General features: G+C 36.8%; 25 non-coding genes across 25 annotated transcripts; all 25 read right to left on the bottom strand.

The window, feature by feature from the left end:
* Positions 1-114: 114 nt before the first annotated feature.
* On the bottom strand, positions 115-233 carry LOC125784136 (5S ribosomal RNA). The gene has a single exon (XR_007426857.1). It is a non-coding gene; the product is annotated as a 5S ribosomal RNA (ribosomal RNA).
* An 807-nt stretch (positions 234-1040) lies between these two features.
* On the bottom strand, positions 1041-1159 carry LOC125783022 (5S ribosomal RNA). The gene has a single exon (XR_007425758.1). It is a non-coding gene; the product is annotated as a 5S ribosomal RNA (ribosomal RNA).
* Positions 1160-1955: 796 nt separating this feature from the next.
* On the bottom strand, positions 1956-2074 carry LOC125783218 (5S ribosomal RNA). The gene has a single exon (XR_007425952.1). It is a non-coding gene; the product is annotated as a 5S ribosomal RNA (ribosomal RNA).
* Positions 2075-2881: 807 nt separating this feature from the next.
* On the bottom strand, positions 2882-3000 carry LOC125784135 (5S ribosomal RNA). Its single transcript, XR_007426856.1, has one exon. It is a non-coding gene; the product is annotated as a 5S ribosomal RNA (ribosomal RNA).
* Positions 3001-3801: 801 nt separating this feature from the next.
* Positions 3802-3920, bottom strand: LOC125784134 (5S ribosomal RNA). The gene has a single exon (XR_007426855.1). It is a non-coding gene; the product is annotated as a 5S ribosomal RNA (ribosomal RNA).
* An 804-nt stretch (positions 3921-4724) lies between these two features.
* Positions 4725-4843, bottom strand: LOC125783003 (5S ribosomal RNA). Its single transcript, XR_007425739.1, has one exon. It is a non-coding gene; the product is annotated as a 5S ribosomal RNA (ribosomal RNA).
* An 803-nt stretch (positions 4844-5646) lies between these two features.
* On the bottom strand, positions 5647-5765 carry LOC125784133 (5S ribosomal RNA). Its single transcript, XR_007426854.1, has one exon. It is a non-coding gene; the product is annotated as a 5S ribosomal RNA (ribosomal RNA).
* Positions 5766-6568: 803 nt separating this feature from the next.
* On the bottom strand, positions 6569-6687 carry LOC125784131 (5S ribosomal RNA). Its single transcript, XR_007426852.1, has one exon. It is a non-coding gene; the product is annotated as a 5S ribosomal RNA (ribosomal RNA).
* An 803-nt stretch (positions 6688-7490) lies between these two features.
* Positions 7491-7609, bottom strand: LOC125784130 (5S ribosomal RNA). The gene has a single exon (XR_007426851.1). It is a non-coding gene; the product is annotated as a 5S ribosomal RNA (ribosomal RNA).
* Positions 7610-8411: 802 nt separating this feature from the next.
* Positions 8412-8530, bottom strand: LOC125784129 (5S ribosomal RNA). The gene has a single exon (XR_007426850.1). It is a non-coding gene; the product is annotated as a 5S ribosomal RNA (ribosomal RNA).
* An 803-nt stretch (positions 8531-9333) lies between these two features.
* On the bottom strand, positions 9334-9452 carry LOC125784128 (5S ribosomal RNA). The gene has a single exon (XR_007426849.1). It is a non-coding gene; the product is annotated as a 5S ribosomal RNA (ribosomal RNA).
* Positions 9453-10256: 804 nt separating this feature from the next.
* LOC125784127 (5S ribosomal RNA) lies at positions 10257-10375 on the bottom strand. Its single transcript, XR_007426848.1, has one exon. It is a non-coding gene; the product is annotated as a 5S ribosomal RNA (ribosomal RNA).
* An 804-nt stretch (positions 10376-11179) lies between these two features.
* LOC125784126 (5S ribosomal RNA) lies at positions 11180-11298 on the bottom strand. The gene has a single exon (XR_007426847.1). It is a non-coding gene; the product is annotated as a 5S ribosomal RNA (ribosomal RNA).
* An 804-nt stretch (positions 11299-12102) lies between these two features.
* Positions 12103-12221, bottom strand: LOC125784125 (5S ribosomal RNA). The gene has a single exon (XR_007426846.1). It is a non-coding gene; the product is annotated as a 5S ribosomal RNA (ribosomal RNA).
* An 803-nt stretch (positions 12222-13024) lies between these two features.
* LOC125784124 (5S ribosomal RNA) lies at positions 13025-13143 on the bottom strand. Its single transcript, XR_007426845.1, has one exon. It is a non-coding gene; the product is annotated as a 5S ribosomal RNA (ribosomal RNA).
* Positions 13144-13945: 802 nt separating this feature from the next.
* Positions 13946-14064, bottom strand: LOC125784123 (5S ribosomal RNA). Its single transcript, XR_007426844.1, has one exon. It is a non-coding gene; the product is annotated as a 5S ribosomal RNA (ribosomal RNA).
* Positions 14065-14867: 803 nt separating this feature from the next.
* Positions 14868-14986, bottom strand: LOC125784122 (5S ribosomal RNA). Its single transcript, XR_007426843.1, has one exon. It is a non-coding gene; the product is annotated as a 5S ribosomal RNA (ribosomal RNA).
* An 804-nt stretch (positions 14987-15790) lies between these two features.
* LOC125784120 (5S ribosomal RNA) lies at positions 15791-15909 on the bottom strand. Its single transcript, XR_007426841.1, has one exon. It is a non-coding gene; the product is annotated as a 5S ribosomal RNA (ribosomal RNA).
* Positions 15910-16713: 804 nt separating this feature from the next.
* Positions 16714-16832, bottom strand: LOC125784119 (5S ribosomal RNA). Its single transcript, XR_007426840.1, has one exon. It is a non-coding gene; the product is annotated as a 5S ribosomal RNA (ribosomal RNA).
* Positions 16833-17634: 802 nt separating this feature from the next.
* LOC125784118 (5S ribosomal RNA) lies at positions 17635-17753 on the bottom strand. Its single transcript, XR_007426839.1, has one exon. It is a non-coding gene; the product is annotated as a 5S ribosomal RNA (ribosomal RNA).
* An 802-nt stretch (positions 17754-18555) lies between these two features.
* On the bottom strand, positions 18556-18674 carry LOC125784117 (5S ribosomal RNA). The gene has a single exon (XR_007426838.1). It is a non-coding gene; the product is annotated as a 5S ribosomal RNA (ribosomal RNA).
* An 805-nt stretch (positions 18675-19479) lies between these two features.
* Positions 19480-19598, bottom strand: LOC125783063 (5S ribosomal RNA). The gene has a single exon (XR_007425798.1). It is a non-coding gene; the product is annotated as a 5S ribosomal RNA (ribosomal RNA).
* An 804-nt stretch (positions 19599-20402) lies between these two features.
* LOC125783248 (5S ribosomal RNA) lies at positions 20403-20521 on the bottom strand. Its single transcript, XR_007425982.1, has one exon. It is a non-coding gene; the product is annotated as a 5S ribosomal RNA (ribosomal RNA).
* An 806-nt stretch (positions 20522-21327) lies between these two features.
* LOC125784116 (5S ribosomal RNA) lies at positions 21328-21446 on the bottom strand. The gene has a single exon (XR_007426837.1). It is a non-coding gene; the product is annotated as a 5S ribosomal RNA (ribosomal RNA).
* An 804-nt stretch (positions 21447-22250) lies between these two features.
* On the bottom strand, positions 22251-22369 carry LOC125783055 (5S ribosomal RNA). The gene has a single exon (XR_007425791.1). It is a non-coding gene; the product is annotated as a 5S ribosomal RNA (ribosomal RNA).
* Between the last annotated feature and the right edge of the window lie 785 nt (positions 22370-23154).

Genomic DNA, 23154 nt, shown 5'->3' with positions numbered 1-23154 from the left:
ATCTGTATATGGTTTACTGTAAGTGTTTTATATGAAGAGTAAACACAGTGTAGCCTTGTAAAAATTTGTGACATCATGGACTGAACGGAGTAAAAAATAAAGGAAAGATGGAAAAGCTTACAGCACCTGGTATTCCCAGGCGGTCTCCCATCCAAGTACTAACCAGGCCCGACCCTGCTTAGCTTCCGAGATCAGACGAGATCGGGCGTTCTCAGGGTGGTATGGCCGTAAGCGAAAGATCAACTCCCAACAAGCCTATTTATAAGTCACTCACAGACCTGAGTCTTTTCACTGTCATTTACTGCTCTTGACAAAAGTAAAGCAGCTCTACGGACTAATACAAAGATCTTGCCTCAAAATAAAAGCTCCTTTTAACTTTCACTACAAAAAGTAACCAAAGAAAAAAAGACAAAAACTCCCTGTATGTCTTAATTTTTATCTCTTCATTTTTTTTTTTTTCAATTTTCTTGCTCTACGTTTCTTACTCAATGGAATGGAAGCTTCAGATTAGGCCCAATAAAAAAAGCCCAATTAAAAAAAAATCATATTTACAAAGAATATTCTGAGAAATAAATAAATAAAATCATACACACACATTAAAGTATACTTGGCATACATTTACAGAAAGGCCCTGTGTCCTACAGAAGGTGCCTTTTTAATTTTTTTCACCCCTGCCATCCAAACAGCCTGAGTCCGAGGCACACTTGATCCAGGTAATTAAGACCTTCAGGATCACGTGAACATTCTAGACTCAGGTGTGTTAAATCTGAAATCTTTAGCGTGGTAGAGCCCCAGGAACAGGAGTCAGTCGCCCTGTACCTATACGTTAAGAAAATAAAAAAGAATGCATTTTTTTCTTTATTTATTAGCATGAAGAAACAATATCCTCCTTCAGAAAAATGAAAGAACTTTTAAGTGAGTATTTAATCTGTATATGATTTACTGTAAGTGTTTTATATGAAGAGTAAACACAGTGTAGCCTTGTAAAAAATTGTGACATCATGGACTGAACGGAGTAAAAAATAAAGGAAAGATGGAAAAGCTTACAGCACCTGGTATTCCCAGGCGGTCTCCCATACAAGTACTAACCAGGCCCGACCCTGCTTAGCTTCCGAGATCAGACGAGATCGGGCGTTCTCAGGGTGGTATGGCCGTAAGCGAAAGATCAACTCCCAACAAGCCTATTTATAAGTCACTCACAGACCTGAGTCTTTTCACTGTCATTTACTGCTCTTGACAAAAGTAAAGCAGCTCTACGGACTAATACAAAGATCTTGCCTCAAAATAAAAGCTCCTTTTAACTTTCACTACAAAAAGTAACCAAAGAAAAAAAGACAAAAACTCCCTATATGTCTTAATTTTTATCTCTTCATTTTTTTTTTTCAATTTTCTTGCTCTACGTTTCTTACTCAATGGAATGGAAGCTTCAGATTAGGCCCAGTAAAAAAAAAAAGCCCAATTAAAAAAAAAATCATATTTACAAAGAATATTCTGAGAAATAAATAAATAAAATCATACACACACATTAAAGTATACTTGGCATACATTTACAGAAAGGCCCAAGGTGCCTTTTTAATTTTTTTCACCCCTGCCATCCAAACAGCCTGAGTCCGCGGCACACTTGATCCAGGTAATTAAGACCTTCAGGATACACGTGAACATTCTAGACTTAGGTGTGTTAAATCTGAAATCTTTAGCGTGGTAGAGCCCCATGAACAGGAGTCAGTCGCCCTGTACCTATGTTAAGAAAATAAAAAATAATGCATTTTTTCTTTATTTATTAGCATGAAGAAACAATATCCTCCTTCAAAAAAATGAAAGAACTTTTAAGTGAGTATTTAATCTGTATATGGTTTACTGTAAGTGTTTTATATGAAGAGTAAACACAGTGTAGCCTTGTAAAAATTTGTGACATCATGGACTGAACGGAGTAAAAAATAAAGGAAAGATGGAAAAGCTTACAGCACCTGGTATTCCCAGGCGGTCTCCCATCCAAGTACTAACCAGGCCCGACCCTGCTTAGCTTCCGAGATCAGACGAGATCGGGCGTTCTCAGGGTGGTATAGTCGTAAGCGAAACATCAACTCCCAACAAGCCTATTTATAAGTCACTCACAGACCTGAGTCTTTTCACTGTCATTTACTGCTCTTGACAAAAGTAAAGCAGCTCTACGGACTAATACAAAGATCTTGCCTCAAAATAAAAGCTCCTTTTAACTTTCACTACAAAAAGTAACCAAAGAAAAAAAGACAAAAACTCCCTATATGTCTTAATTTTTATCTCTTCATTTTTTTTGTTCAATTTTCTTGCTCTACGTTTCTTACTCAATGGAATGGAAGCTTCAGATTAGGCCCAATAAAAAAAAAGCCCAATTAAAAAAAAATCATATTTACAAAGAATATTCTGAGAAATAAATAAATAAAATCATACACACACATTAAAGTATACTTGGCATACATTTACAGAAAGGCCCTGTGTCCTACAGAAGGTGCCTTTTTAATTTTTTTCACCCCTGCCATCCAAACAGCCTGAGTCCGCGGCACACTTGATCCAGGTAATTAAGACCTTCAGGATCACGTGAACATTCTAGACTCAGGTTTGTTAAATCTGAAATCTTTAGCGTGGTAGAGCCCCAGGAACAGGAGTGAGCCGCCCTGTACCTATACGTTAAGAAAATAAAAAATAATGCATTTTTTTCTTTATTTATTAGCATGAAGAAACAATATCCTGCTTCAGAAAAATGAAAGAACTTTTAAGTGAGTATTTAATCTGTATATGGTTTACTGTAAGTGTTTTATATGAAGAGTAAACACAGTGTAGCCTTGTAAAAAATTGTGACATCATGGACTGAACGGAGTAAAAAATAAAGGAAAGATGGAAAAGCTTACAGCACCTGGTATTCCCAGGCGGTCTCCCATCCAAGTACTAACCAGGCCCGACCCTGCTTAGCTTCCGAGATCAGACGAGATCGGGCGTTCTCAGGGTGGTATGGCCGTAAGCGAAAGATCAACTCCCAACAAGCCTATTTATAAGTCACTCACAGACCTGAGTCTTTTTACTGTCATTTACTGCTCTTGACAAAAGTAAAGCAGCTCTACGGACTAATACAAAGATCTTGCCTCAAAATAAAAGCTCCTTTTAACTTTCACTACAAAAAGTAACCAAAGAAAAAAAGACAAAAACTCCCTATATGTCTTAATTTTTATCTCTTCATTTTTTTTTGTTCAATTTTCTTGCTCTACGTTTCTTACTCAATGGAATGGAAGCTTCAGATTAGGCCCAATAAAAAAAGCCCAATTAAAAAAAATCATATTTACAAAGAATATTCTGAGAAATAAATAAATAAAATCATACACACACATTAAAGTATACTTGGCATACATTTACAGAAAGGCCCTGTGTCCTACAGAAGGTGCCTTTTTAAATTTTTTCACCCCTGCCATCCAAACAGCCTGAGTCCGCGGCACACTTGATCCAGGTAATTAAGACCTTCAGGATCACGTGAACATTCTAGACTCAGGTGTGTTAAATCTGAAATCTTTAGCGTGGTAGAGCCCCAGGAACAGGAGTCAGTCGCCCTGTACCTATGTTAAGAAAATAAAAAATAATGCATTTTTCTTTATTTATTAGCATGAAGAAACAATATCCTCCTTCAGAAAAATGAAAGAACTTTTAAGTGAGTATTTAATCTGTATATGGTTTACTGTAAGTGTTTTATATGAAGAGTAAACACAGTGTAGCCTTGTAAAAAATTGTGACATCATGGACTGAACGGAGTAAAAAATAAAGGAAAGATGGAAAAGCTTACAGCACCTGGTATTCCCAGGCGGTCTCCCATCCAAGTACTAACCAGGCCCGACCCTGCTTAGCTTCCGAGATCAGACGAGATCGGGCGTTCTCAGGGTGGTATGGCCGTAAGCGAAAGATCAACTCCCAACAAGCCTATTTATAAGTCACTCACAGACCTGAGTCTTTTCACTGTCATTTACTGCTCTTGACAAAAGTAAAGCAGCTCTACGGACTAATACAAAGATCTTGCCTCAAAATAAAAGCTCCTTTTAACTTTCACTACAAAAAGTAACCAAAGAAAAAAAGACAAAAACTCCCTATATGTCTTAATTTTTATCTCTTCATTTTTTTGTTCAATTTTCTTGCTTTACGTTTCTTACTCAATGGAATGGAAGCTTCAGATTAGGCCCAATAAAAAAAAGCCCAATTAAAAAAAAAATCATATTTACAAAGAATATTCTGAGAAATAAATAAATAAAATCATACACACACATTAAAGTATACTTGGCATACATTTACAGAAAGGCCCTGTGTCCTACAGAAGGTGCCTTTTTAAATTTTTTCACCCCTGCCATCCAAACAGCCTGAGTCCGCGGCACACTTGATCCAGGTAATTAAGACCTTCAGGATCACGTGAACATTCTAGACTCAGGTGTGTTAAATCTGAAATCTTTAGCGTGGTAGAGCCCCAGGAACAGGAGTCAGTCGCCCTGTACCTATGTTAAGAAAATAAAAAAATAATGCATTTTTTCTTTATTTATTAGCATGAAGAAACAATATCCTCCTTCAGAAAAATGAAAGAACTTTTAAGTGAGTATTTAATCTGTATATGGTTTACTGTAAGTGTTTTATATGAAGAGTAAACACAGTGTAGCCTTGTAAAAATTTGTGACATCATGGACTGAACGGAGTAAAAAATAAAGGAAAGATGGAAAAGCTTACAGCACCTGGTATTCCCAGGCGGTCTCCCATCCAAGTACTAACCAGGCCCGACCCTGCTTAGCTTCCGAGATCAGACGAGATCGGGCGTTCTCAGGGTGGTATCGCCGTAAGCGAAAGATCAACTCCCAACAAGCCTATTTATAAGTCACTCACAGACCTGAGTCTTTTCACTGTCATTTACTGCTCTTGACAAAAGTAAAGCAGCTCTACGGACTAATACAAAGATCTTGCCTCAAAATAAAAGCTCCTTTTAACTTTCACTACAAAAAGTAACCAAAGAAAAAAAGACAAAAACTCCCTATATGTCTTAATTTTTATCTCTTCATTTTTTTGTTCAATTTTCTTGCTTTACGTTTCTTACTCAATGGAATGGAAGCTTCAGATTAGGCCCAATAAAAAAAAGCCCAATTAAAAAAAAAATCATATTTACAAAGAATATTCTGAGAAATAAATAAATAAAATCATACACACACATTAAAGTATACTTGGCATACATTTACAGAAAGGCCCTGTGTCCTACAGAAGGTGCCTTTTTAAATTTTTTCACCCCTGCCATCCAAACAGCCTGAGTCCGCGGCACACTTGATCCAGGTAATTAAGACCTTCAGGATCACGTGAACATTCTAGACTCAGGTGTGTTAAATCTGAAATCTTTAGCGTGGTAGAGCCCCAGGAACAGGAGTCAGTCGCCCTGTACCTATGTTAAGAAAATAAAAAATAATGCATTTTTTCTTTATTTATTAGCATGAAGAAACAATATCCTCCTTCAGAAAAATGAAAGAACTTTTAAGTGAGTATTTAATCTGTATATGGTTTACTGTAAGTGTTTTATATGAAGAGTAAACACAGTGTAGCCTTGTAAAAAATTGTGACATCATGGACTGAACGGAGTAAAAAATAAAGGAAAGATGGAAAAGCTTACAGCACCTGGTATTCCCAGGCGGTCTCCCATCCAAGTACTAACCAGGCCCGACCCTGCTTAGCTTCCGAGATCAGACGAGATCGGGCGTTCTCAGGGTGGTATGGCCGTAAGCGAAAGATCAACTCCCAACAAGCCTATTCATAAGTCACTCACAGACCTGAGTCTTTTCACTGTCATTTACTGCTCTTGACAAAAGTAAAGCAGCTCTACGGACTAATACAAAGATCTTGCCTCAAAATAAAAGCTCCTTTTAACTTTCACTACAAAAAGTAACCAAAGAAAAAAAGACAAAAACTCCCTATATGTCTTAATTTTTATCTCTTCATTTTTTTGTTCAATTTTCTTGCTTTACGTTTCTTACTCAATGGAATGGAAGCTTCAGATTAGGCCCAATAAAAAAAAGCCCAATTAAAAAAAAAATCATATTTACAAAGAATATTCTGAGAAATAAATAAATAAAATCATACACACACATTAAAGTATACTTGGCATACATTTACAGAAAGGCCCTGTGTCCTACAGAAGGTGCCTTTTTAATTTTTTTCACCCCTGCCATCCAAACAGCCTGAGTCCGCGGCACACTTGATCCAGGTAATTAAGACCTTCAGGATCACGTGAACATTCTAGACTCAGGTGTGTTAAATCTGAAATCTTTAGCGTGGTAGAGCCCCAGGAACAGGAGTCAGTCGCCCTGTACCTATGTTAAGAAAATAAAAAATAATGCATTTTTTCTTTATTTATTAGCATGAAGAAACAATATCCTCCTTCAGAAAAATGAAATAACTTTTAAGTGAGTATTTAATCTGTATATGGTTTACTGTAAGTGTTTTATATGAAGAGTAAACACAGTGTAGCCTTTTAAAAATTTGTGACATCATGGACTGAACGGAGTAAAAAATAAAGGAAAGATGGAAAAGCTTACAGCACCTGGTATTCCCAGGCGGTCTCCCATCCAAGTACTAACCAGGCCCGACCCTGCTTAGCTTCCGAGATCAGACGAGATCGGGCGTTCTCAGGGTGGTATGGCCGTAAGCGAAAGATCAACTCCCAACAAGCCTATTTATAAGTCACTCACAGACCTGAGTCTTTTCACTGTCATTTACTGCTCTTGACAAAAGTAAAGCAGCTCTACGGACTAATACAAAGATCTTGCCTCAAAATAAAAGCTCCTTTTAACTTTCACTACAAAAAGTAACCAAAGAAAAAAAGACAAAAACTGCCTATATGTCTTAATTTTTATCTCTTCATTTTTTTTGTTCAATTTTCTTGCTCTACGTTTCTTACTCAATGGAATGGAAGCTTCAGATTAGGCCCAATAAAAAAAAAGCCCAATTAAAAAAAATCATATTTACAAAGAGTATTCTGAGAAATAAATAAATAAAATCATACACACACATTAAAGTATACTTGGCATACATTTACAGAAAGGCCCTGTGTCCTACAGAAGGTGCCTTTTTAATTTTTTTCACCCCTGCCATCCAAACAGCCTGAGTCCGCGGCACACTTGATCCAGGTAATTAAGACCTTCAGGATCACGTGAACATTCTAGACTCAGGTGTGTTAAATCTGAAATCTTTAGCGTGGTAGAGCCCCAGGAACAGGAGTCAGTCGCCCTGTACCTATGTTAAGAAAATAAAAAATAATGCATTTTTTCTTTATTTATTAGCATGAAGAAACAATATCCTACTTCAGAAAAATGAAATAACTTTTAAGTGAGTATTTAATCTGTATATGGTTTACTGTAAGTGTTTTATATGAAGAGTAAACACAGTGTAGCCTTGTAAAAATTTGTGACATCATGGACTGAACGGAGTAAAAAATAAAGGAAAGATGGAAAAGCTTACAGCACCTGGTATTCCCAGGCGGTCTCCCATCCAAGTACTAACCAGGCCCGACCCTGCTTAGCTTCCGAGATCAGACGAGATCGGGCGTTCTCAGGGTGGTATGGCCGTAAGCGAAAGATCAACTCCCAACAAGCCTATTTATAAGTCACTCACAGACCTGAGTCTTTTCACTGTCATTTACTGCTCTTGACAAAAGTAAAGCAGCTCTACGGACTAATACAAAGATCTTGCCTCAAAATAAAAGCTCCTTTTAACTTTCACTACAAAAAGTAACCAAAGAAAAAAAGACAAAAACTGCCTATATGTCTTAATTTTTATCTCTTCATTTTTTTTGTTCAATTTTCTTGCTCTACGTTTCTTACTCAATGGAATGGAAGCTTCAGATTAGGCCCAATAAAAAAAAGCCCAATTAAAAAAAATCATATTTACAAAGAGTATTCTGAGAAATAAATAAATAAAATCATACACACACATTAAAGTATACTTGGCATACATTTACAGAAAGGCCCTGTGTCCTACAGAAGGTGCCTTTTTAATTTTTTTCACCCCTGCCATCCAAACAGCCTGAGTCCGCGGCACACTTGATCCAGGTAATTAGGACCTTCAGGATCACGTGAACATTCTAGACTCAGGTGTGTTAAATCTGAAATCTTTAGCGTGGTAGAGCCCCAGGAACAGGAGTCAGTCGCCCTGTACCTATGTTAAGAAAATAAAAAATAATGCATTTTTTCTTTATTTATTAGCATGAAGAAACAATATCCTCCTTCAGAAAAATGAAAGAACTTTTAAGTGAGTATTTAATCTGTATATGGTTTACTGTAAGTGTTTTATATGAAGAGTAAACACAGTGTAGCCTTTTAAAAATTTGTGAAATCATGGACTGAACGGAGTAAAAAATAAAGGAAAGATGGAAAAGCTTACAGCACCTGGTATTCCCAGGCGGTCTCCCATCCAAGTACTAACCAGGCCCGACCCTGCTTAGCTTCCGAGATCAGACGAGATCGGGCGTTCTCAGGGTGGTATGGCCGTAAGCGAAAGATCAACTCCCAACAAGCCTATTTATAAGTCACTCACAGACCTGAGTCTTTTCACTGTCATTTACTGCTCTTGACAAAAGTAAAGCAGCTCTACGGACTAATACAAAGATCTTGCCTCAAAATAAAAGCTCCTTTTAACTTTCACTACAAAAAGTAACCAAAGAAAAAAAGACAAAAACTGCCTATATGTCTTAATTTTTATCTCTTCATTTTTTTTGTTCAATTTTCTTGCTCTACGTTTCTTACTCAATGGAATGGAAGCTTCAGATTAGGCCCAATAAAAAAAAAGCCCAATTAAAAAAAATCATATTTACAAAGAGTATTCTGAGAAATAAATAAATAAAATCATACACACACATTAAAGTATACTTGGCATACATTTACAGAAAGGCCCTGTGTCCTACAGAAGGTGCCTTTTTAATTTTTTTCACCCCTGCCATCCAAACAGCCTGAGTCCGCGGCACACTTGATCCAGGTAATTAAGACCTTCAGGATCACGTGAACATTCTAGACTCAGGTGTGTTAAATCTGAAATCTTTAGCGTGGTAGAGCCCCAGGAACAGGAGTCAGTCGCCCTGTACCTATGTTAAGAAAATAAAAAATAATGCATTTTTTCTTTATTTATTAGCATGAAGAAACAATATCCTCCTTCAGAAAAATGAAATAACTTTTAAGTGAGTATTTAATCTGTATATGGTTTACTGTAAGTGTTTTATATGAAGAGTAAACACAGTGTAGCCTTGTAAAAATTTGTGACATCATGGACTGAACGGAGTAAAAAATAAAGGAAAGATGGAAAAGCTTACAGCACCTGGTATTCCCAGGCGGTCTCCCATCCAAGTACTAACCAGGCCCGACCCTGCTTAGCTTCCGAGATCAGACGAGATCGGGCGTTCTCAGGGTGGTATGGCCGTAAGCGAAAGATCAACTCCCAACAAGCCTATTTATAAGTCACTCACAGACCTGAGTCTTTTCACTGTCATTTACTGCTCTTGACAAAAGTAAAGCAGCTCTACGGACTAATACAAAGATCTTGCCTCAAAATAAAAGCTCCTTTTAACTTTCACTACAAAACGTAAACAAAGAAAAAAAGACAAAAACTCCCTATATGTCTTAATTTTTATCTCTTCATTTTTTTTGTTCAATTTTCTTGCTCTACGTTTCTTACTCAATGGAATGGAAGCTTCAGATTAGGCCCAATAAAAAAAAAGCCCAATTAAAAAAAAATCATATTTACAAAGAGTATTCTGAGAAATAAATAAATAAAATCATACACACACATTAAAGTATACTTGGCATACATTTACAGAAAGGCCCTGTGTCCTACAGAAGGTGCCTTTTTAATTTTTTTCACCCCTGCCATCCAAACAGCCTGAGTCCGCGGCACACTTGATCCAGGTAATTAAGACCTTCAGGATCACGTGAACATTCTAGACTCAGGTGTGTTAAATCTGAAATCTTTAGCGTGGTAGAGCCCCAGGAACAGGAGTCAGTCGCCCTGTACCTATGTTAAGAAAATAAAAAATAATGCATTTTTTCTTTATTTATTAGCATGAAGAAACAATATCCTCCTTCAGAAAAATGAAATAACTTTTAAGTGAGTATTTAATCTGTATATGGTTTACTGTAAGTGTTTTATATGAAGAGTAAACACAGTGTAGCCTTTTAAAAATTTGTGAAATCATGGACTGAACGGAGTAAAAAATAAAGGAAAGATGGAAAAGCTTACAGCACCTGGTATTCCCAGGCGGTCTCCCATCCAAGTACTAACCAGGCCCGACCCTGCTTAGCTTCCGAGATCAGACGAGATCGGGCGTTCTCAGGGTGGTATGGCCGTAAGCGAAAGATCAACTCCCAACAAGCCTATTTATAAGTCACTCACAGACCTGAGTCTTTTCACTGTCATTTACTGCTCTTGACAAAAGTAAAGCAGCTCTACGGACTAATACAAAGATCTTGCCTCAAAATAAAAGCTCCTTTTAACTTTCACTACAAAAAGTAACCAAAGAAAAAAAGACAAAAACTGCCTATATGTCTTAATTTTTATCTCTTCATTTTTTTGTTCAATTTTCTTGCTCTACGTTTCTTAATCAATGGAATGGAAGCTTCAGATTAGGCCCAATAAAAAAAAAGCCCAATTTAAAAAAAAATCATATTTACAAAGAATATTCTGAGAAATAAATAAATAAAATCATACACACACATTAAAGTATACTTGGCATACATTTACAGAAAGGCCCTGTGTCCTACAGAAGGTGCCTTTTTAATTTTTTTCACCCCTGCCATCCAAACAGCCTGAGTCCGCGGCACACTTGATCCAGGTAATTAAGACCTTCAGGATCACGTGAACATTCTAGACTCAGGTGTGTTAAATCTGAAATCTTTAGCGTGGTAGAGCCCCAGGAACAGGAGTCAGTCGCCCTGTACCTATGTTAAGAAAATAAAAAATAATGCATTTTTTCTTTATTTATTAGCATGAAGAAACAATATCCTACTTCAGAAAAATGAAATAACTTTTAAGTGAGTATTTAATCTGTATATGGTTTACTGTAAGTGTTTTATATGAAGAGTAAACACAGTGTAGCCTTGTAAAAATTTGTGACATCATGGACTGAACGGAGTAAAAAATAAAGGAAAGATGGAAAAGCTTACAGCACCTGGTATTCCCAGGCGGTCTCCCATCCAAGTACTAACCAGGCCCGACCCTGCTTAGCTTCCGAGATCAGACGAGATCGGGCGTTCTCAGGGTGGTATGGCCGTAAGCGAAAGATCAACTCCCAACAAGCCTATTTATAAGTCACTCACAGACCTGAGTCTTTTCACTGTCATTTACTGCTCTTGACAAAAGTAAAGCAGCTCTACGGACTAATACAAAGATCTTGCCTCAAAATAAAAGCTCCTTTTAACTTTCACTACAAAAAGTAACCAAAGAAAAAAAGACAAAAACTGCCTATATGTCTTAATTTTTATCTCTTCATTTTTTTTGTTCAATTTTCTTGCTCTACGTTTCTTACTCAATGGAATGGAAGCTTCAGATTAGGCCCAATAAAAAAAAGCCCAATTAAAAAAAAAATCATATTTACAAAGAATATTCTGAGAAATAAATAAATAAAATCATACACACACATTAAAGTATACTTGGCATACATTTACAGAAAGGCCCTGTGTCCTACAGAAGGTGCCTTTTTAATTTTTTTCACCCCTGCCATCCAAACAGCCTGAGTCCGCGGCACACTTGATCCAGGTAATTAAGACCTTCAGGATCACGTGAACATTCTAGACTCAGGTGTGTTAAATCTGAAATCTTTAGCGTGGTAGAGCCCCAGGAACAGGAGTCAGTCGCCCTGTACCTATGTTAAGAAAATAAAAAATAATGCATTTTTTCTTTATTTATTAGCATGAAGAAACAATATCCTCCTTCAGAAAAATGAAATAACTTTTAAGTGAGTATTTAATCTGTATATGGTTTACTGTAAGTGTTTTATATGAAGAGTAAACACAGTGTAGCCTTTTAAAAATTTGTGACATCATGGACTGAACGGAGTAAAAAATAAAGGAAAGATGGAAAAGCTTACAGCACCTGGTATTCCCAGGCGGTCTCCCATCCAAGTACTAACCAGGCCCGACCCTGCTTAGCTTCCGAGATCAGACGAGATCGGGCGTTCTCAGGGTGGTATGGCCGTAAGCGAAAGATCAACTCCCAACAAGCCTATTTATAAGTCACTCACAGACCTGAGTCTTTTCACTGTCATTTACTGCTCTTGACAAAAGTAAAGCAGCTCTACGGACTAATACAAAGATCTTGCCTCAAAATAAAAGCTCCTTTTAACTTTCACTACAAAAAGTAACCAAAGAAAAAAAGACAAAAACTGCCTATATGTCTTAATTTTTATCTCTTCATTTTTTTTGTTCAATTTTCTTGCTCTACGTTTCTTACTCAATGGAATGGAAGCTTCAGATTAGGCCCAATAAAAAAAAAGCCCAATTAAAAAAAATCATATTTACAAAGAGTATTCTGAGAAATAAATAAATAAAATCATACACACACATTAAAGTATACTTGGCATACATTTACAGAAAGGCCCTGTGTCCTACAGAAGGTGCCTTTTTAATTTTTTTCACCCCTGCCATCCAAACAGCCTGAGTCCGCGGCACACTTGATCCAGGTAATTAAGACCTTCAGGATCACGTGAACATTCTAGACTCAGGTGTGTTAAATCTGAAATCTTTAGCGTGGTAGAGCCCCAGGAACAGGAGTCAGTCGCCCTGTACCTATGTTAAGAAAATAAAAAATAATGCATTTTTTCTTTATTTATTAGCATGAAGAAACAATATCCTACTTCAGAAAAATGAAATAACTTTTAAGTGAGTATTTAATCTGTATATGGTTTACTGTAAGTGTTTTATATGAAGAGTAAACACAGTGTAGCCTTGTAAAAATTTGTGACATCATGGACTGAACGGAGTAAAAAATAAAGGAAAGATGGAAAAGCTTACAGCACCTGGTATTCCCAGGCGGTCTCCCATCCAAGTACTAACCAGGCCCGACCCTGCTTAGCTTCCGAGATCAGACGAGATCGGGCGTTCTCAGGGTGGTATGGCCGTAAGCGAAAGATCAACTCCCAACAAGCCTATTTATAAGTCACTCACAGACCTGAGTCTTTTCACTGTCATTTACTGCTCTTGACAAAAGTAAAGCAGCTCTACGGACTAATACAAAGATCTTGCCTCAAAATAAAAGCTCCTTTTAACTTTCACTACAAAAAGTAACCAAAGAAAAAAAGACAAAAACTGCCTATATGTCTTAATTTTTATCTCTTCATTTTTTTTGTTCAATTTTCTTGCTCTACGTTTCTTACTCAATGGAATGGAAGCTTCAGATTAGGCCCAATAAAAAAAAGCCCAATTAAAAAAAATCATATTTACAAAGAGTATTCTGAGAAATAAATAAATAAAATCATACACACACATTAAAGTATACTTGGCATACATTTACAGAAAGGCCCTGTGTCCTACAGAAGGTGCCTTTTTAATTTTTTTCACCCCTGCCATCCAAACAGCCTGAGTCCGCGGCACACTTGATCCAGGTAATTAGGACCTTCAGGATCACGTGAACATTCTAGACTCAGGTGTGTTAAATCTGAAATCTTTAGCGTGGTAGAGCCCCAGGAACAGGAGTCAGTCGCCCTGTACCTATGTTAAGAAAATAAAAAATAATGCATTTTTTCTTTATTTATTAGCATGAAGAAACAATATCCTCCTTCAGAAAAATGAAAGAACTTTTAAGTGAGTATTTAATCTGTATATGGTTTACTGTAAGTGTTTTATATGAAGAGTAAACACAGTGTAGCCTTTTAAAAATTTGTGAAATCATGGACTGAACGGAGTAAAAAATAAAGGAAAGATGGAAAAGCTTACAGCACCTGGTATTCCCAGGCGGTCTCCCATCCAAGTACTAACCAGGCCCGACCCTGCTTAGCTTCCGAGATCAGACGAGATCGGGCGTTCTCAGGGTGGTATGGCCGTAAGCGAAAGATCAACTCCCAACAAGCCTATTTATAAGTCACTCACAGACCTGAGTCTTTTCACTGTCATTTACTGCTCTTGACAAAAGTAAAGCAGCTCTACGGACTAATACAAAGATCTTGCCTCAAAATAAAAGCTCCTTTTAACTTTCACTACAAAAAGTAACCAAAGAAAAAAAGACAAAAACTGCCTATATGTCTTAATTTTTATCTCTTCATTTTTTTTGTTCAATTTTCTTGCTCTACGTTTCTTACTCAATGGAATGGAAGCTTCAGATTAGGCCCAATAAAAAAAAAGCCCAATTAAAAAAAATCATATTTACAAAGAGTATTCTGAGAAATAAATAAATAAAATCATACACACACATTAAAGTATACTTGGCATACATTTACAGAAAGGCCCTGTGTCCTACAGAAGGTGCCTTTTTAATTTTTTTCACCCCTGCCATCCAAACAGCCTGAGTCCGCGGCACACTTGATCCAGGTAATTAAGACCTTCAGGATCACGTGAACATTCTAGACTCAGGTGTGTTAAATCTGAAATCTTTAGCGTGGTAGAGCCCCAGGAACAGGAGTCAGTCGCCCTGTACCTATGTTAAGAAAATAAAAAATAATGCATTTTTTCTTTATTTATTAGCATGAAGAAACAATATCCTCCTTCAGAAAAATGAAATAACTTTTAAGTGAGTATTTAATCTGTATATGGTTTACTGTAAGTGTTTTATATGAAGAGTAAACACAGTGTAGCCTTGTAAAAATTTGTGACATCATGGACTGAACGGAGTAAAAAATAAAGGAAAGATGGAAAAGCTTACAGCACCTGGTATTCCCAGGCGGTCTCCCATCCAAGTACTAACCAGGCCCGACCCTGCTTAGCTTCCGAGATCAGACGAGATCGGGCGTTCTCAGGGTGGTATGGCCGTAAGCGAAAGATCAACTCCCAACAAGCCTATTTATAAGTCACTCACAGACCTGAGTCTTTTCACTGTCATTTACTGCTCTTGACAAAAGTAAAGCAGCTCTACGGACTAATACAAAGATCTTGCCTCAAAATAAAAGCTCCTTTTAACTTTCACTACAAAACGTAAACAAAGAAAAAAAGACAAAAACTCCCTATATGTCTTAATTTTTATCTCTTCATTTTTTTTGTTCAATTTTCTTGCTCTACGTTTCTTACTCAATGGAATGGAAGCTTCAGATTAGGCCCAATAAAAAAAAAGCCCAATTAAAAAAAAATCATATTTACAAAGAGTATTCTGAGAAATAAATAAATAAAATCATACACACACATTAAAGTATACTTGGCATACATTTACAGAAAGGCCCTGTGTCCTACAGAAGGTGCCTTTTTAATTTTTTTCACCCCTGCCATCCAAACAGCCTGAGTCCGCGGCACACTTGATCCAGGTAATTAAGACCTTCAGGATCACGTGAACATTCTAGACTCAGGTGTGTTAAATCTGAAATCTTTAGCGTGGTAGAGCCCCAGGAACAGGAGTCAGTCGCCCTGTACCTATGTTAAGAAAATAAAAAATAATGCATTTTTTCTTTATTTATTAGCATGAAGAAACAATATCCTCCTTCAGAAAAATGAAATAACTTTTAAGTGAGTATTTAATCTGTATATGGTTTACTGTAAGTGTTTTATATGAAGAGTAAACACAGTGTAGCCTTTTAAAAATTTGTGAAATCATGGACTGAACGGAGTAAAAAATAAAGGAAAGATGGAAAAGCTTACAGCACCTGGTATTCCCAGGCGGTCTCCCATCCAAGTACTAACCAGGCCCGACCCTGCTTAGCTTCCGAGATCAGACGAGATCGGGCGTTCTCAGGGTGGTATGGCCGTAAGCGAAAGATCAACTCCCAACAAGCCTATTTATAAGTCACTCACAGACCTGAGTCTTTTCACTGTCATTTACTGCTCTTGACAAAAGTAAAGCAGCTCTACGGACTAATACAAAGATCTTGCCTCAAAATAAAAGCTCCTTTTAACTTTCACTACAAAAAGTAACCAAAGAAAAAAAGACAAAAACTGCCTATATGTCTTAATTTTTATCTCTTCATTTTTTTGTTCAATTTTCTTGCTCTACGTTTCTTAATCAATGGAATGGAAGCTTCAGATTAGGCCCAATAAAAAAAAAGCCCAATTTAAAAAAAAATCATATTTACAAAGAATATTCTGAGAAATAAATAAATAAAATCATACACACACATTAAAGTATACTTGGCATACATTTACAGAAAGGCCCTGTGTCCTACAGAAGGTGCCTTTTTAATTTTTTTCACCCCTGCCATCCAAACAGCCTGAGTCCGCGGCACACTTGATCCAGGTAATTAAGACCTTCAGGATCACGTGAACATTCTAGACTCAGGTGTGTTAAATCTGAAATCTTTAGCGTGGTAGAGCCCCAGGAACAGGAGTCAGTCGCCCTGTACCTATGTTAAGAAAATAAAAAATAATGCATTTTTTCTTTATTTATTAGCATGAAGAAACAATATCCTACTTCAGAAAAATGAAATAACTTTTAAGTGAGTATTTAATCTGTATATGGTTTACTGTAAGTGTTTTATATGAAGAGTAAACACAGTGTAGCCTTGTAAAAATTTGTGACATCATGGACTGAACGGAGTAAAAAATAAAGGAAAGATGGAAAAGCTTACAGCACCTGGTATTCCCAGGCGGTCTCCCATCCAAGTACTAACCAGGCCCGACCCTGCTTAGCTTCCGAGATCAGACGAGATCGGGCGTTCTCAGGGTGGTATGGCCGTAAGCGAAAGATCAACTCCCAACAAGCCTATTTATAAGTCACTCACAGACCTGAGTCTTTTCACTGTCATTTACTGCTCTTGACAAAAGTAAAGCAGCTCTACGGACTAATACAAAGATCTTGCCTCAAAATAAAAGCTCCTTTTAACTTTCACTACAAAAAGTAACCAAAGAAAAAAAGACAAAAACTGCCTATATGTCTTAATTTTTATCTCTTCATTTTTTTTGTTCAATTTTCTTGCTCTACGTTTCTTACTCAATGGAATGGAAGCTTCAGATTAGGCCCAATAAAAAAAAGCCCAATTAAAAAAAATCATATTTACAAAGAGTATTCTGAGAAATAAATAAATAAAATCATACACACACATTAAAGTATACTTGGCATACATTTACAGAAAGGCCCTGTGTCCTACAGAAGGTGCCTTTTTAATTTTTTTCACCCCTGCCATCCAAACAGCCTGAGTCCGCGGCACACTTGATCCAGGTAATTAGGACCTTCAGGATCACGTGAACATTCTAGACTCAGGTGTGTTAAATCTGAAATCTTTAGCGTGGTAGAGCCCCAGGAACAGGAGTCAGTCGCCCTGTACCTATGTTAAGAAAATAAAAAATAATGCATTTTTTCTTTATTTATTAGCATGAAGAAACAATATCCTCCTTCAGAAAAATGAAAGAACTTTTAAGTGAGTATTTAATCTGTATATGGTTTACTGTAAGTGTTTTATATGAAGAGTAAACACAGTGTAGCCTTTTAAAAATTTGTGAAATCATGGACTGAACGGAGTAAAAAATAAAGGAAAGATGGAAAAGCTTACAGCACCTGGTATTCCCAGGCGGTCTCCCATCCAAGTACTAACCAGGCCCGACCCTGCTTAGCTTCCGAGATCAGACGAGATCGGGCGTTCTCAGGGTGGTATGGCCGTAAGCGAAAGATCAACTCCCAACAAGCCTATTTATAAGTCACTCACAGACCTGAGTCTTTTCACTGTCATTTACTGCTCTTGACAAAAGTAAAGCAGCTCTACGGACTAATACAAAGATCTTGCCTCAAAATAAAAGCTCCTTTTAACTTTCACTACAAAAAGTAACCAAAGAAAAAAAGACAAAAACTGCCTATATGTCTTAATTTTTATCTCTTCATTTTTTTTGTTCAATTTTCTTGCTCTACGTTTCTTACTCAATGGAATGGAAGCTTCAGATTAGGCCCAATAAAAAAAAGCCCAATTAAAAAAAATCATATTTACAAAGAGTATTCTGAGAAATAAATAAATAAAATCATACACACACATTAAAGTATACTTGGCATACATTTACAGAAAGGCCCTGTGTCCTACAGAAGGTGCCTTTTTAATTTTTTTCACCCCTGCCATCCAAACAGCCTGAGTCCGCGGCACACTTGATCCAGGTAATTAAGACCTTCAGGATCACGTGAACATTCTAGACTCAGGTGTGTTAAATCTGAAATCTTTAGCGTGGTAGAGCCCCAGGAACAGGAGTCAGTCGCCCTGTACCTATGTTAAGAAAATAAAAAATAATGCATTTTTTCTTTATTTATTAGCATGAAGAAACAATATCCTCCTTCAGAAAAATGAAAGAACTTTTAAGTGAGTATTTAATCTGTATATGGTTTACTGTAAGTGTTTTATATGAAGAGTAAACACAGTGTAGCCTTGTAAAAATTTGTGACATCATGGACTGAACGGAGTAAAAAATAAAGGAAAGATGGAAAAGCTTACAGCACCTGGTATTCCCAGGCGGTCTCCCATCCAAGTACTAACCAGGCCCGACCCTGCTTAGCTTCCGAGATCAGACGAGATCGGGCGTTCTCAGGGTGGTATGGCCGTAAGCGAAAGATCAACTCCCAACAAGCCTATTTATAAGTCACTCACAGACCTGAGTCTTTTCACTGTCATTTACTGCTCTTGACAAAAGTAAAGCAGCTCTACGGACTAATACAAAGATCTTGCCTCAAAATAAAAGCTCCTTTTAACTTTCACTACAAAAAGTAAACAAAGAAAAAAAGACAAAAACTCCCTATATGTCTTAATTTTTATCTCTTCATTTTTTTTGTTCAATTTTCTTGCTCTACGTTTCTTACTCAATGGAATGGAAGCTTCAGATTAGGCCCAATAAAAAAAAAAGCCCAATTAAAAAAAAATCATATTTACAAAGAGTATTCTGAGAAATAAATAAATAAAATCATACACACACATTAAAGTATACTTGGCATACATTTACAGAAAGGCCCTGTGTCCTACAGAAGGTGCCTTTTTAATTTTTTTCACCCCTGCCATCCAAACAGCCTGAGTCCGCGGCACACTTGATCCAGGTAATTAAGACCTTCAGGATCACGTGAACATTCTAGACTCAGGTGTGTTAAATCTGAAATCTTTAGCGTGGTAGAGCCCCAGGAACAGGAGTCAGTCGCCCTGTACCTATGTTAAGAAAATAAAAAATAATGCATTTTTTCTTTATTTATTAGCATGAAGAAACAATATCCTCCTTCAGAAAAATGAAATAACTTTTAAGTGAGTATTTAATCTGTATATGGTTTACTGTAAGTGTTTTATATGAAGAGTAAACACAGTGTAGCCTTGTAAAAATTTGTGACATCATGGACTGAACGGAGTAAAAAATAAAGGAAAGATGGAAAAGCTTACAGCACCTGGTATTCCCAGGCGGTCTCCCATCCAAGTACTAACCAGGCCCGACCCTGCTTAGCTTCCGAGATCAGACGAGATCGGACGTTCTCAGGGTGGTATGGCCGTAAGCGAAAGATCACCTCCCAACAAGCCTATTTATAAGTCACTCACAGACCTGAGTCTTTTCACTGTCATTTACTGCTCTTGACAAAAGTAAAGCAGCTCTACGGACTAATACAAAGATCTTGCCTCAAAATAAAAGCTCCTTTTAACTTTCACTACAAAAAGTAACCAAAGAAAAAAAGACAAAAACTCCCTATATGTCTTAATTTTTATCTCTTCATTTTTTTGTTCAATTTTCTTGCTCTACGTTTCTTAATCAATGGAATGGAAGCTTCAGATTAGGCCCAATAAAAAAAAAGCCCAATTTAAAAAAAAATCATATTTACAAAGAATATTCTGAGAAATAAATAAATAAAATCATACACACACATTAAAGTATACTTGGCATACATTTACAGAAAGGCCCTGTGTCCTACAGAAGGTGCCTTTTTAATTTTTTTCACCCCTGCCATCCAAACAGCCTGAGTCCGCGGCACACTTGATCCAGGTAATTAAGACCTTCAGGATCACGTGAACATTCTAGACTCAGGTGTGTTAAATCTGAAATCTTTAGCGTGGTAGAGCCCCAGGAACAGGAGTCAGTCGCCCTGTACCTATGTTAAGAAAATAAAAAATAATGCATTTTTTCTTTATTTATTAGCATGAAGAAACAATATCCTCCTTCAGAAAAATGAAATAACTTTTAAGTGAGTATTTAATCTGTATATGGTTTACTGTAAGTGTTTTATATGAAGAGTAAACACAGTGTAGCCTTGTAAAAATTTGTGACATCATGGACTGAACGGAGTAAAAAATAAAGGACAGATGGAAAAGCTTACAGCACCTGGTATTGCCAGGCGGTCTCCCATCCAAGTACTAACCAGACCCGACCCTGCTTAGCTTCCGAGATCAGACGAGATCGGGCGTTCTCAGGGTGGTATGGCCGTAAGCGAAAGATCAACTCCCAACAAGCCTATTTATAAGTCACTCACAGACCTGAGTCTTTTCACTGTCATTTACTGCTCTTGACAAAAGTAAAGCAGCTCTACGGACTAATACAAAGATCTTGCCTCAAAATAAAAGCTCCTTTTAACTTTCACTACAAAAAGTAACCAAAGAAAAAAAGACAAAAACTCCCTATATGTCTTAATTTTTATCTCTTCATTTTTTTTTGTTCAATTTTCTTGCTCTAAGTTTCTTACTCAATGGAATGGAAGCTTCAGATTAGGCCCAATAAAAAAAAAAGCCCAATTAAAAAAAAATCATATTTACAAAGAGTATTCTGAGAAATAAATAAATAAAATCATACACACACATTAAAGTATACTTGGCATACATTTACAGAAAGGCCCTGTGTCCTACAGAAGGTGCCTTTTTAATTTTTTTCACCCCTGCCATCCAAACAGCCTGAGTCCGCGGCACACTTGATCCAGGTAATTAAGACCTTCAGGATCACGTGAACATTCTAGACTCAGGTGTGTTAAATCTGAAATCTTTAGCGTGGTAGAGCCCCAGGAACAGGAGTCAGTCGCCCTGTACCTATGTTAAGAAAATAAAAAATAATGCATTTTTTCTTCATTTATTAGCATGAAGAAACAATATCCTCCTTCAGAAAAATGAAATAACTTTTAAGTGAGTATTTAATCTGTATATGGTTTACTGTAAGTGTTTTATATGAAGAGTAAACACAGTGTAGCCTTGTAAAAAATTGTGACATCATGGACTGAACGGAGTAAAAAATAAAGGAGAGATGGAAAAGCTTACAGCACCTGGTATTCCCAGGCGGTCTCCCATCCAAGTACTAACCAGGCCCGACCCTGCTTAGCTTCCGAGATCAGACGAGATCGGGCGTTCTCAGGGTGGTATGGCCGTAAGCGATAGATCAACTCCCAACAAGCCTATTTATAAGTCACTCACAGACCTGAGTCTTTTCACTGTCATTTACTGCTCTTGACAAAAGTAAAGCAGCTCTACGGACTAATACAAAGATCTTGCCTCAAAATAAAAGCTCCTTTTAACTTTCACTACAAAAGTAACCAAAGAAAAAAAGACAAAAACTCCCTATATGTCTTAATTTTTATCTCTTCATTTTTTTTGTTCAATTTTCTTGCTCTACGTTTCTTAATCAATGGAATGGAAGCTTCAGATTAGGCCCAATAAAAAAAAAGCCCAATTTAAAAAAAAATCATATTTACAAAGAATATTCTGAGAAATAAATAAATAAAATCATACACACACATTAAAGTATACTTGGCATACATTTACAGAAAGGCCCTGTGTCCTACAGAAGGTGCCTTTTTAATTTTTTTCACCCCTGCCATCCAAACAGCCTGAGTCCGCGGCACACTTGATCCAGGTAATTAAGACCTTCAGGATCACGTGAACATTCTAGACTCAGGTGTGTTAAATCTGAAATCTTTAGCGTGGTAGAGCCCCAGGAACAGGAGTCAGTCGCCCTGTACCTATGTTAAGAAAATAAAAAATAATGCATTTTTTCTTTATTTATTAGCATGAAGAAACAATATCCTCCTTCAGAAAAATGAAATAACTTTTAAGTGAGTATTTAATCTGTATATGGTTTACTGTAAGTGTTTTATATGAAGAGTAAACACAGTGTAGCCTTGTAAAAATTTGTGACATCATGGACTGAACGGAGTAAAAAATAAAGGACAGATGGAAAAGCTTACAGCACCTGGTATTCCCAGGCGGTCTCCCATCCAAGTACTAACCAGACCCGACCCTGCTTAGCTTCCGAGATCAGACGAGATCGGGCGTTCTCAGGGTGGTATGGCCGTAAGCGAAAGATCAACTCCCAACAAGCCTATTTATAAGTCACTCACAGACCTGAGTCTTTTCACTGTCATTTACTGCTCTTGACAAAAGTAAAGCAGCTCTACGGACTAATACAAAGATCTTGCCTCAAAATAAAAGCTCCTTTTAACTTTCACTACAAAAAGTAACCAAAGAAAAAAAGACAAAAACTCCCTATATGTCTTAATTTTTATCTCTTCATTTTTTTTTGTTCAATTTTCTTGCTCTAAGTTTCTTACTCAATGGAATGGAAGCTTCAGATTAGGCCCAATAAAAAAAAAAGCCCAATTAAAAAAAAATCATATTTACAAAGAGTATTCTGAGAAATAAATAAATAAAATCATACACACACATTAAAGTATACTTGGCATACATTTACAGAAAGGCCCTGTGTCCTACAGAAGGTGCCTTTTTAATTTTTTTCACCCCTGCCATCCAAACAGCCTGAGTCCGCGGCACACTTGATCCAGGTAATTAAGACCTTCAGGATCACGTGAACATTCTAGACTCAGGTGTGTTAAATCTGAAATCTTTAGCGTGGTAGAGCCCCAGGAACAGGAGTCAGTCGCCCTGTACCTATGTTAAGAAAATAAAAAATAATGCATTTTTTCTTCATTTATTAGCATGAAGAAACAATATCCTCCTTCAGAAAAATGAAATAACTTTTAAGTGAGTATTTAATCTGTATATGGTTTACTGTAAGTGTTTTATATGAAGAGTAAACACAGTGTAGCCTTGTAAAAAATTGTGACATCATGGACTGAACGGAGTAA

The sequence above is a fragment of the Astyanax mexicanus genome, chromosome 18 (genome assembly GCF_023375975.1).
Source record: "Astyanax mexicanus isolate ESR-SI-001 chromosome 18, AstMex3_surface, whole genome shotgun sequence".
In the NCBI taxonomy this organism is placed as follows: Eukaryota; Metazoa; Chordata; class Actinopteri; order Characiformes; family Acestrorhamphidae; genus Astyanax; species Astyanax mexicanus.
Note: the sequence above shows the minus strand (reverse complement) of the source record. Positions and strands in the feature narration are given on the sequence as shown.